This window comes from Anneissia japonica, unplaced genomic scaffold (assembly GCF_011630105.1).
Source record: "Anneissia japonica isolate Jap-2015-1 unplaced genomic scaffold, ASM1163010v1 scaffold389_len89789_cov197, whole genome shotgun sequence".
Taxonomy (NCBI): domain Eukaryota; kingdom Metazoa; phylum Echinodermata; class Crinoidea; order Comatulida; family Comatulidae; genus Anneissia; species Anneissia japonica.
The window spans coordinates 16,428-28,287 of record NW_022724327.1 but is presented as its reverse complement, the minus strand read 5'-3'; the positions used below and the strand labels follow the sequence as shown (position 1 = coordinate 28,287).

Below are 11,860 nucleotides of genomic sequence, written 5' to 3'. Positions count from 1 at the left end.
AATTTGACAAGGTTTAAATTCATGTGCCATTACCGTCGTCAGGCACGTCGTTTAAGGTATTCGTACTTGTGCGTTAAAATTTTAAAATTGTTAATATCACTTTTCAGATAATTTAAAGCACGTTTCAGGTCATTTTGAATATTCCAAAACTTTCCAAAATTTACGCGCCGTACGCTCATTTTCACGCCCACAGCACATACTGAAGCTGGAAATTACGTTTCGGTTACATGTGATGGGTTTCTGACACTGTATTAATACTACCGTGCGCACGGACGTTAGGACGTATGTGTACACATTCGTAAGTCCTAAATGCTCAAAATTAGTCTTTTCCTTTAAAATTTCTCTTAAAACGCTCAAAATTACTCTTTAAATAGAGCATGTTTTAGCATATAATACTTTTCAATCAGAAACGCGCGTGCTTCGTTAGGGTCAAAGTACTGCGGATCACCAAACTCGTCCTCAGTGACGAGTTCAAATCTAGTTTAGTATTATTTTTTGTACATACAAAAATTAACAAATTTAAATGTGGTGTTTTTGGCTATTTTAATATTACCGCCAGTAAACCTAATTCTGAAACGTGATCGGCTCAGGGTCTTCACTTTTGACTGAATGGCAAAACATATTAATTAATACAATAAGGATAATTTTAATGTATGGTATAATCTAGAAAACCATTCCATATTTCTTTACTTTTCTGCATTACCTCTATTTTCTTTTATTATTATTAATATTATTAATATTATTATTTAAACAAACATACTTACTTTAAATAATATAAAATACAATAATAAAAAAAATTAAAATTTTAATAAAATACAATAAGTAAATTACCGTTACTTAAACTTTTAAATTTAAAAAGCTTAAAATGATTTTACTAAGATGTACATTGTGAAACACAGACACTTACCATTAACAAGCAAATGTTGCAGGTTGCCTTTCTTTGAAGTCTAAAGTAAATATAAGACAGAAAAATTATGCTCTGGTTAATATATCAATTTATTTTAAACAGTATTATTGTTGTCTTACTAGAACAAAGCCTACACCGTGCCAACTTTATCATACAAAATGCCCTACTGAAAAAAAGTAAAAGAGAAGTTACTTTTTAACAATTTCTAAGTTGAGATTGAATCATATAACAACATTTACTGGAAGTCAAACAAACTTACAATGTATGTTACTTGCTAGATGATAAAACAAGCTTTTCTGATATTTTAAATGACTCATCACATATGGTTATGGCTTTTAAAAAATAAATAATAATTTAAACTTGTGTTTTCTTTCAGGCGATAATTAGTTTTCTTCTACCAATTATTGTACCAACAATATTAATAATAATAATAATAATAATAATAATAATAATAATAATAATAATAATAATAATAATAATGGTTGACTTATAGAGCGCATAATTATTATGAAGACCTCTATGCGCTTAACATATATATGAATAACTGTACAAAGAAAGTAATAACAATACCAATACTTTGATACTGTGAACACTGCTCAGCTTAATTGAATTGCTTTACAGTTATTTTAGTATTTAAAATTCTTGGAATTCAATTGTAAACATTGTTCATCGAATATATTATTAATTTAGGCTGTAGCTATGATTCATTGCTTACGCCGAAGTGATTGAAACGCGCTGATTGGTGACTTGGCTTTACTCTAACCTTAAAAATAACTTGTGCTGCCTTAAAGCACTACATTGCCACTTCGTATTAATTACAGTAACTAAATATTCAACAGTTTGTCTGATGAACAATTACTGGTTTGAGTATAAAATAAAGTTTTACTGAGTATACTATTACAATAAAAATGTGTTTTCTAATAAATATCAGAAAACACTTTATAACCTATTGTTAATATTTACCAATTTTATCATTTTTACTACTGACGTCATTTGATTTGTGAAAATATTTGTTATCGTTTGTAGTATTCACAGTAAATTATTATTGAGTCATGCTATTAGTATAAACAATCTTGTAATTGTGTTTCTTTTATTTTTCTTGGAACAATTCCTGTTTTGCTTTTCATTGTTTATCATTATCGTAGTATAAAACAGGTCTTAATTTACTAGGCTTAAGGCATCTAGGTTTAAATTAATTGAGTTTTAATATTTTTAATATTGTTTTATACAGGCCTTTTATTTGTTAGCCTTGCCTTGTTGTTTGTACTGTATTTTGTAGTTTTATGCCATGTCATGATTGTCAGATAACTGCTGTTTTGGGGTAATAAAAAAAAAAGCCTAGGCTAGGATCAGTTGTATTTACCTGAGTAAATTAAATAACATTCCAGTAAAATAGGCATACTGTAGGCTAGGTCCTGGCCCCTCAGTATGTTAGTTCAAGGCATATAGAAAAAAATATATTATAAATATCACTCCCATCTGCATTATAAATTTTGGAAATATTTAAAATGCAATATGCAATATTCTTGCCAAATAAAATCAAAGGAGGTATAAAAATAACAGTCCCTCCCTCATCAATAAAAAAAAAAACTACTGTGCCCTGCCTAAACTAACAACATACCTCGGCCAGGACTAATACTTTTAGGCCTAGGCTTAGCTAGGCTAGCCTATAGGCTAAGTTCCTAGCTAGCTGCTAGGCTAGGACCTTTTTTGTGCACTTTAGGCCTAGGCTAGTCCCTGACCTAGGCTATGCAGGTAGGTCAAGCCTCTACCTAACTGGGCTACAGAGGAAGGCCTGCTAGCCTAGGTAGGTGGCCTCCCTAGGTAGGGCCTAGACGAAGTAGTAGGCTAGGCCAAGCCTGCCTAGCCTAGGCCTAGTAGTAGTAGTAGGCCTAGTATGCTAGAAAGCTTTGATAGGAAGCCTATCGAACACCCATCATCTAGCAGCATAGGAATGTAGGTAATATTTGTGGCAAATTATTAATATTATTATTATTATTAATGGCTCTGATGGGAGGCTCTAAAACATTGATTCGGCACCAGTTTTGAACGACGAACTTGCAGGGAATGTTATAAACCATTTTCGCGAAATTTGAAATAAAAATTTCCAATAACGTGGTGAATACCAACGATAAGGACTTTCAGAGGCCTGGCATTTCGCGGTACGTATTACTGTCATGGATAACATCAACAACAAATCTAAATTGCTAACGAGCACAAACATTTTAAAACAGAAAAACAGTACAGTAAAATGTACAATAGTCAGCGAGTTTGTCAAACAAGTTATAAAAAAAGTCTTGCCTTGGGTAGCATCTTTTTAAAGAAAATCATAAATTTCATTTAAAAGATCATTATATTAGTCCTACTGAAACTGTTAATTATTTCAAGGTTTTATCTAAGTGCAAATCCAAGTTTAATTGTTTATTTAAAGAAATGCTTTGGATCAAAGAACTGAAACCTACACTTAACAAACCATAGAGAAAATAGAACAGAAACAAACTGATTCAGTCAAAGCCAAACTGTTTATCTAGTTAATCTGCTAAGAAGGGCTAATTATTGCTTAGCTCCATTGTGGCTCCACACAGTAGGCCCTATTGATATGTAAATTAATTACTTACTTCCTGTCACTGCTTGGCATTTTTGTTTTTAGTTTTTTCAATTTACTTGATCTTGAGAATGGTTCCATGATGGACCCGAAACGTCAATCTTTCTTGTCATTAAATTTTGTTTTGAGATTATGTTCTGTTATGCCTTACTTATTTTTAATCTATGGTCTTTTTAATTAATTTTCTTTTTTTTATTGGAAATTCCGTAGTGCAGAGTAAATTTATCAAAACCCATTAGGTTTACAGTAATATGAAAAAAAAAATTTAGTTTATACAGAAATAGTATCTAAAATGATCTCAGTTTCCAAAGTTAAAGCAAAAGATCTAATCTAAACACACATATATTAGGCAGGATGAAATTTCACAAAAGAGTGGGTTCTTTTTCATAGGTGAAAATTGTAAATTTAGAAATAAGTTTTATTTTTTCCTTTGAACTGAGATCAATATGTGATTTTTTTAAATTTCTTTAAAAATATTGTTTTTAACAATTACATCAGATGCAAATAATGTTCTGAGAGATAATTGAAAAACAATGGCCATTGAATAACATTTTTTGATAGTAGAAATAAAAGTTTTAAAACTTCACTTTTGTTAAATATCAAATGAATTAACTTTACATGTTATAAACAATGCAAATAAACAGTAGTTAAAGCATGTGGATCAATTGTGTGTTACAGAATTTGATTATTGGGGAGATTCCTTTTAAAAACTAAGTTAGTTAAGATAAAAAAAAATGCATATAATGACTCAAGAAAATCAGTTTTAATTCAGAATTTGATTATTGGGGCCATTTTTACCTACCTGTCATATGGGGCCATTTTTTCCGGGGCCATTATTTCCGGGGCCATTTTTTCCGGGGCCATTCTTACCGTACACCGCAGCGTAGAATCATTTATTTTATAATATAAAGACTGTATTAAATAAGATGGTGAATTAAATAAGCGTACAATAAGGTTTCATGGTTTTGAACATTACAATGTTTAAATGTTATGCTCACTTGAAATATATCAGTATAATAGTCGCACAATGTTATAGTGCAATTCTTGCGCTTGGGTCATTTTTAGGGCAAAATATCTTACTAATTAAACAATGCATCCCTTTAAACTGAAATCTGCACAAAAAGTTGTCTTAGAATGAAAGGTTTAATGGCTCTAGACAGTACACAGATAATATTATGCTCATTTGAAATCAACAGTAACACAATTTTATTGCACAATTCTTGCACTTGGGCCACTTTTGGGGCATAATATCTTACTAATTTAACAATTTAACCCCTAACTCCATGCCTGAAATAAGCACATAATAAAGTTGTTTTAGAATTATAAGTTTCAAGGGTCTAGGCAGATTATTTTTAATATTATTGTTATTCAAAAATTAATTTTGTCACATTTAAGCACTGATATTGTCACAAATTGAAAAATATACCCCTTTTCAAATTTCTTTTTAAACATGAAGGCATAAAGACACCAAACTGTCTGATCATCATATATAAATTAATTAATGTGCAAGTTATAACAACAAGCGTATTTGCCCGCAGGGTCAAAGGTCACCATGAAACGAGGAATTTTTGTGTATTTTTTGTCCTGAATGACCTTTCGACCTACGATTACCCCCTAAAATGATAAGTAAAAAATCCGAAATTTTTTGTGATGAAACATTTCCAACTATATATTAATAATTTGTTGGATACGGAAGACCCATTTAATAACAGATTTGAGTATTTTAATGGAGTCTAAAAGTGGAAGAAAACTTACGCAACCAAATAAGTTAGGGTCTTTACGAAACAACTTTTTCATAACGGGGTCCGGTATACCAAAAGTCCTGTCATATTCCTGTTCTACAGCCAAAAGTTAGTCTAGATATCAATTTTCAGTTAATTATCTTTATTCTACTTGAAGATATGGCTAATTGAAAATGCAACTTTACAAATATGTCATAATTGAGAGCTAAAAATGGGTAGACCCTAAAATTTCAAATGGTTGTAACTTCTAAACGACTTGGAATTGGCAAGTCAAATTTTGGGTTTGTTCGTCAGACATGTTGGTGCACATTATATCTGAGTTTCAAGAAAATCTGAGACGGTACCCAGCCATTTCATTTGTTGAGTTTGCACGGAATAACCCATATAGTATTTTCATATTTATTTTCCATATCAAATTATAATGTTTATAATTACACACTCTATATTTTAATGGTAACTGAAGGCTTCTTTAATGGTAATATACGTTCCCACGAATATAGATTCCCATGCAGGGCTAGAAATTTACTTTTTCAGCCACTAGCAACCTATTGCTAAAATGTGCTAGTTGTTAAAAATGTAACTAGCAAAATGAGCTGCTCAACTAGTAAAATATATTGATACCAACTCAACATATTTTTTTCGGAAAATAAATTGTATGAAAATAACTAATGATGTACTTCTGTAAATTTGTGTGTTAAATGTTTTAATATAATATTTTCTGTTATGGTGAGTGTAGTACAATAAATATCACAAAGAAATAGCCAAATGAGTATAAGAAATTGATTTCTATAGCTTGTACATTTATTCACTTCAGAACATTTTTAATAAAAAAAAAAAATCACAGATACAAAATAAAAATTTAATATTATATACAGTACTTAATTAATTTTTTTAAATAAGTTAAGTTTATCATTCATTTAATTTTTATTTTGTATCTGTGATTTTGTTTTCATATTAAATATGTACTGCTAATTGGAATTTTTCAAAATAATATAATTATAAACAATAAAATTTATTTTATATTAATTTTATATCATAATATTTTGAAAATTAAAAAAAATATACTTGTTTATTGTCACACCCTCAGAAATTTCAGGGGCGGGAAAGGGGATGGGAGGAAGTTTTTTTTTTTTTTTGCCAGACTAGCCTAGGCCTAGCTAGTCTAGGCAGGCTTAGATTCGTCTTAGCTAGGGGCTAGGCCTAGAAATTTCAAAAACTGCATTCGTAGCAAACCAAATCTTTGACAGAAAAAGGCCATAACAGAAACTCAATTTTACATAAAAGATTTGTTTGTACAATATTTATTTTGATAGGCCTTGGTCTTTTAAAGTTGGGGCTAGATGTTCCGTAGACGACCAATGGTGCAGTAGTTGGCCTAGCCTAGGTTAGGAGGTCTACTAGGCCTAGCCAGACTAGCTCACACAGAAAAAAATCAAAAAATGCCTTTGTCTTAACTCAAGAGATATCAGTGACAAACCCCAAAATGACCAATATTGCGCCTTTCTCGACTAGCTAGGGTCTAGTAGGCGCGGCTAGGCCTAAAACATCTGTCAATTGAAGCCTAGGTTGTAACCTATTATTTGTCTTGGCTTCATAGTAAATTATTATTATTATATCTGAAACACTGTTTATTATCTAAAAAGAACCAAATTAAATATGTTCGTCTTTACTACCGATCGCATCGCCCGTGACTTCCGTCAACAAACACGTGTGTGGAAAGCGATTTTTTTTCTGCACACTGCTTACTTCTTGTTTGCATTGCAAGGTTTAAGAAAATTAATGTTGGTGGCGCACTTCACATCATGTTTCTGGTGCTCAAGATGAAAAAAAAAAAACGATAGTTTTTCGTTGATTATAGGCATTTTTAGTCAATTTTCATAATTAAACAATAAATAAATAACTTTAATAAAATTTGTATTAGTTTTTGTAGATCAGTTTAGTCTAGTTTTAGTTTAATACTAGGCTAATTACAAGATATTTTGTATAGATATTCCAACTAGCAATCATTTTTTTTAATTTGCTGGTTTGTGAATTTTTACCTAGCAATTATGACAAACCTACTAGCAAATTGCTAGTTTGCTAGCGTGAATTTCGAGCCCTGCCATGGTACACTTTGAAGCAGACACAAGGTTTTGATACATATTCTGATGTTTATAAAATACACAAATATATGGAATACAGTAAAATATAGTGTTAATATAATTAATAGCTCTTTCTAACAATCAGGAACAATTCAATAGTACTAGTTGCCAGGAAACTAACTATAACAAAAATCGGAAAGAAACTTTTCTACAAACTGGTTCCCACATACTCTTGAATTAAATATAACTATGTATTGTACACTTAACGTTTCACTTCAGGAACTGCCAGAAGAAAAAGGACATTGTTTTTCAATATTACATAACTGTACTAAAACACAGGCTAAAACTATATTTAAATTTATTGTAACTGCAATTCTCTGAAACAATAGCAATCGTAAAAAAATTAAATAATAATCATACTGAAAAAAAAAATACAATAAAAAGTTATGTATAGTCAAGCATCATTACAAACCAAAATAAAGAAAATCAATACTAAGAAGTCTAAAACATGCAAAAAAAAACTGGTACCGACCCGTGCAAATAACCTTCCTTTAATTAAAATAAACCATTCTGTACATCGGCATTACATATGCTGTTAATCGCGGCCAATGGTTCTAGGCCTACGCGATCATGAATTTCTTGATTTGATGTATGCTTAGAAAAGGTAATTATGTATTCTAACCCTTATGCTTGGCATTTAATATAGTTTAATATGATTACTATATACAATAGAGTTTGTAAAATGTTTTATTATAGTAAAAATATCATTCATCAAAATTTGGTACGGGTTAGTGTATGCTGTGTACGGGTTGACCAAAGATGTGTGTACGGGTACGCCAAAATTCTGTGTACGGGTCGAACAAAATTTGGGTATGGGTTGTGGTCACAGGTTGGCATGGTACGGGTTATCTTAGACTTGTATTCCTGTGCACGACAGTACAAAAATACTGGCCCAAGTGTAGGCCTAGGCCAACCCGAGTCCTAGCTTAGGCTAGGCCTAGCCTCCTACTGCTACTAGTAATAGGCCGACAACTACTATAGGCCTAGTCTACTAGTACTTTACTTGAATTCGATCCAACTCGGCCACAAGTCAACTCGGCCACAGTCAACTCGGCCACAAGTTAACTCGGCCACAAGTCAACTCGGCCACAAAGTTTGGCTACAGTCAGCTCGGCAACAAATCAACTCGGCCACAAGTAATTTACTGGTACTACATTGTACTAATTGTTATTATTATTGCTGTTATTATTGTTGTCATTGTTGTTATTATTATTGTTGTTTTTATTACCGTTACTGTCTCTTATACACATCTAGATTAGTTTTAATATTAATTATTAGTCTTAGCATTAACATTATATATTGTTCAAATTTTTGCTGATATTATTATTATTACAGTACCATATAAATAATAAATAATTTTCGATTTTTTATTACAATTATTCATATTATTATTATTTATTAGTAATAGTATTATAATTTTAATAATAGTAATTTAAAAAGTTGTTGTTATGGGCGTTTTATTAGTATTTTTCTCATATTATTATTATTATTATTATTATTGTTGTTGTTGTCACCTTTATTGTCAATATTATTACCCTATTATTACTAAGTAGGCCTAGTATCATAAGTATCATTATTATTATTATTACTAATTAGTATTACTATTATTATAAAAATAAACATTATCTTTAATTTATTATTGTTGTATTATTGCTATTATCACCTTCAATATCGTTATCACTATTTAGTTATTAAAATTGATATTTAAATATCGTTATTATTACCATACTAGTAGTATTATTACTATTTGTTAAAATAAATATTACTATTAATGATGTTGTTATTATCACATTTATTATCGTCATAATGACTAATTAGTATTATTAATGTAAATATTACTAATTTATTGTCGTTATTGTTGTTTAATATTATTGTTGAAGTAGAATGTTGTGAGTAAACAGAAGACGAACACCTTAATAAATAACTCTTTTTAATTCATAGGCAATAGCATTCAAATCTCTTTTGGTAGTGTGGTGGTCCTGTTTTACCATAGAGAAAATATTTTACTAAAACGTACTTTATTTCAATCATATATTGAAGAAATAGGATGCAAAAACTTAGATTTACATTAAATAACTTGTGGTCGAGTTGACTTGTGGCCGAGTTAATTTGTGGCCGAGTTGACTTGTGGCCGAGTTGGCTGTAGCCGAACTTTTTGTGGCTGAGTTGATTTGTGGCCGAGTTGACTTGTGGCCGAGTTGACTTGTGGCCGAGTTGACTTGCACCCCATTACTTTTTATGCTAGCTAGGCCTAGCCTCTCTAATATAGTACTACTGTGTACTAACGAATTAGGCACATATTGGCCGCTACTGATAGCGGCCGCCCTCTACAACGGCCGCCAATGTGTGTATATGTATGGAACGCCGATGACGCATTCACAATGCAGTACAGTGTAGTTGTTAAATGGTTTGGCATAGGCTTAGGTCAAGTAGGTTTGACATAGGCCTAAGCCAAGTCGGTTTAAAATTCGGCCTACAGTAACAATTAGTATTAGAGGCAAGCCTAAGTTATTTGAGTTGAATTTATTCTTGCACAAGATATTGCCGTGGTTTAATCATTACTAGGCCTATGCTAGCTTTCATCTTGATGTGGAATGTATATATAATATATAAACTAAACTACACAATCTACATCATATATATATATATATATATATATATTTATTGTTTAATATATATATATACATATATATATATATATATATATTAAACAATAAAATATATATTAAACAATAAAACAATAATATCAATTATCATCTAACAATTGTATGTCTTTTAATTTCACTATTGTTATTTTTTAATGTATCCTTTTATTCTGATTCAGATTTTACATACCCTATTGCACAACGTTAATTTTATCGTAAACATTTAGTCATTCTTTTATGTAAAGGTCAGTGTGTGGAATGTTGTGTCTACAACAGGAATGCAGAAATATAAATCACTACAAATCAAGTATATATATATGTTTTCAATAATTTTAATGTCACAAAACAATTCTTAATTCATCATTCTTTAATCTTTAAAACCTTTAATTGCAAGTCTATGTAACTAAACTACACAATCTACATCAAATAAAAAAAAATGAACACTAATAGTTACAAAATTACGTTAAAATTATATTAAAAATATAGTATTCATACATTTCTATAAATTAAATTACAAAAATATTGTCTTCGTACTTTACAACTTATGTCAACTTATATATATTAAACTAAACTACTCAATCTACATCAAATAAAAATGAACACTGTAATAGTAACAAAATTACGTAAAAATTATATTAAAAATATTATTCATACAGTTCTATAAATTAAATTACAAAAATATTGTCTTTGTACTTTACAACTTATGTCAACTTATATACATTAACAACAATTTTAACAACAGATACCAAATTGCTATATTTAGAGTAGACTTCATTAATTGAACATTATAGGCCTATATGTTTACATTCAGTACATCTGCCCTTGTGCCATATAGTATCATAAGAGGATTATGTAGCCCTAGCATCAACAGCTTCTCGAGCATTGGGGTTTATGAGATGACTGGCTGCAATTAACAAAGTCCTTGCAGTTCTAGTCCCAGCGGCATACTCGTCCCAGAGCTTGTGAAGCCGTTGGTTGGTCCTAAGAGCTGCTGGCGCCTGTGTCCTCAGTTCATCTTCTCTGTAGATCAATTCGACGTTGACTGACACAGTCTGGCTCTCTTCTCTCTTCATACAGTAACTGGCAGAGCATGTAGAACTGGATATTCGCTACGAAAAAGGTAAGATAATTGGTTTAATATTAATTTATAGACAAAAAAGTAATCAATTACTGAACTCGAAGACTTCACAGCACATTTTAATAAAACCATCCATACAATTCATGTGTAAGTAAAAATGTAATCATTAATTCATGCTCTGTGTATACCTTGACACAATTTGGTACATAACAAATGTCTGTTTATAAAAAGAAAATACTTACCACGCTTGGCTCTGTGATTAAGGCGATGATGCCACCCCTCCAAGTCATTGTTGGTACGTACATCCTGCCTGTAAACAACCCAATCCTGTGGTGTGAAAACATTACCCTGAAGCCAATATGATCGAATGTACTCCATCATCTGCAAGATAGCCTGGTTGTTGCCAGCTGAAAGCTCGATCCGTTGGAACACTTCGTTGACATGCTCAACTGGAAGAATTGGTAGTGACAAGAGTTGCCTTATTGTCTAAAAATGTGAAACAAGAAAATGATTAATTATTTTATGTATATACATACATATATGTATTATATACACAATCATATATATATATATATATATATATATAGATTAAAAGGCAAAATACTGGAAAACAACAATGCTGTGGGAAACAATGGCTGGATCTCAGAAGAGATACAAAAATGATAAGCAACAGCTAAAAAGTAAACGTAAGAAAACAGCCAGAAATAGAACCAGAGCTTTCGGACAACACTAGTCCTTCCTC

At 30.9% G+C, this 11,860-nt stretch overlaps 1 protein-coding gene across 1 annotated transcript in view; it reads right to left on the bottom strand.

Moving 5' to 3' along the window:
- The window catches only part of LOC117112493 (leucine-rich repeat-containing protein 20-like), a 56,328-nt gene that overhangs the window by 39,181 nt on the left and 5,287 nt on the right, over positions 1-11,860 (bottom strand). Inside the window, exon 2 of the mRNA XM_033255581.1 lies at positions 908-947. The gene's annotated coding sequence lies outside the window, so the exon portion shown is untranslated. The remainder of the gene's footprint in view (positions 1-907; positions 948-11,860) is intronic.